Source organism: Elephantulus edwardii, unplaced genomic scaffold (assembly GCF_000299155.1).
Source record: "Elephantulus edwardii isolate Elephantulus edwardi_28Jun2011 unplaced genomic scaffold, EleEdw1.0 scaffold00006, whole genome shotgun sequence".
In the NCBI taxonomy this organism is placed as follows: domain Eukaryota; kingdom Metazoa; phylum Chordata; class Mammalia; order Macroscelidea; family Macroscelididae; genus Elephantulus; species Elephantulus edwardii.
Window position 1 is genome coordinate 33,915,047 of NW_006399756.1, and position 1,177 is coordinate 33,916,223.

The window sequence follows — 1,177 nt, forward strand, 5'->3', positions numbered from 1 at the left end:
TATCCCTAGTACCATGATCCCTTCTAAACCCAGCCTGGACTTCTGGCTGGATTAGGAGGTGGATTAGGGCAGGTTTTATAGTGAGGGTCTTTAGGGAGGGAAAGGAGGGATATTCCATTGTGGTTTAGCCAGGTGGGTGGTCTTCTAGGGAGGGAATGGGGGGGCACTCCATGGTAGTTTAATTAGGTGGGCAAGGCTAGTCACTCCCTTTGTTGATATAGTGATATTCTTTAAATCCTTCCTTCTCCCTTTGACCTTGGTCTGGGCCTGACAATATTAAAGATTATCTGATTCAAAATGTCCCATGCCAAATCATCTCAGCTCACCAATGCCTAGTATATCAATGTTCATGCATTCCATTTCTTCCTTAGCATGTTTGGTCATATGTGGAAGACCTTCCTCAGTAATTTTTATGAAGGGTGCATGGCCAGTGCAGGAGAGGAAGATCCTGGATGAGATGGATTGATACAGTGATTGAGTCAATGGGGGTTGGTATGTTGGAATTAGTGAGACTGGCTCAGGACAGGCCAGGGTTTGGAGCTGCTGTACATAGGGTGACTATGGGTAACAGGTGACTAGATGGCACATAACAGCAACAACAACATCATTAATTGTTATTAGTAAAGTCAGCAACAAACTGACTTTAGATAGGAAGCATACCTATCTGTTCCAATTTAAGTACAAATGATTTTTTTTAATTGTGATTTGAACAAAGGTTTATAGAAAAGTTTTCATTCATTGTTGCATATTTTCCTCCCTCTCCCTCCGCTTCATTTCTCCCCCCTCCAGTCTACTTCACAATGACCTTTTGTTATCATACAAATTCAATTTAAAGACAGATTAAGGGACTGGATTTATTCCTAATCCATGGGTTACCTATTAGGATGAGGTATCTCAGCATCATTACCTCCCCACTGTCTAAGGAGACTATGAAGGTCTCTCAACCTGCTTCCCCCCTTTATTTTTTTTTAATTTTTTTTCATTGTGAAAAAAATCTTTATTTTAAGAAAAAAATTTAGTTAACAAGTTTCACTTAGCAAAATACACCCAAAAGGAAATCACAGTACAAAGAAAGGTTTAAGTCAAGGCCTCACCAATTCCTACAGTATTAGTATTGTGTCTCAATTTTCAAAATTAACTTTTAAAAGCTTAAAACTTAACCTAAGATTTTGAATGA

The 1,177-nt window shown here is 39.0% G+C and overlaps 1 protein-coding gene across 1 annotated transcript in view; it reads right to left on the reverse strand.

Moving 5' to 3' along the window:
- Window positions 1-1,177, reverse strand: part of PGAM1 (phosphoglycerate mutase 1 (brain)) — a 34,783-nt gene that overhangs the window by 32,900 nt on the left and 706 nt on the right. The gene's annotated exons all lie outside the window — the stretch shown is intronic.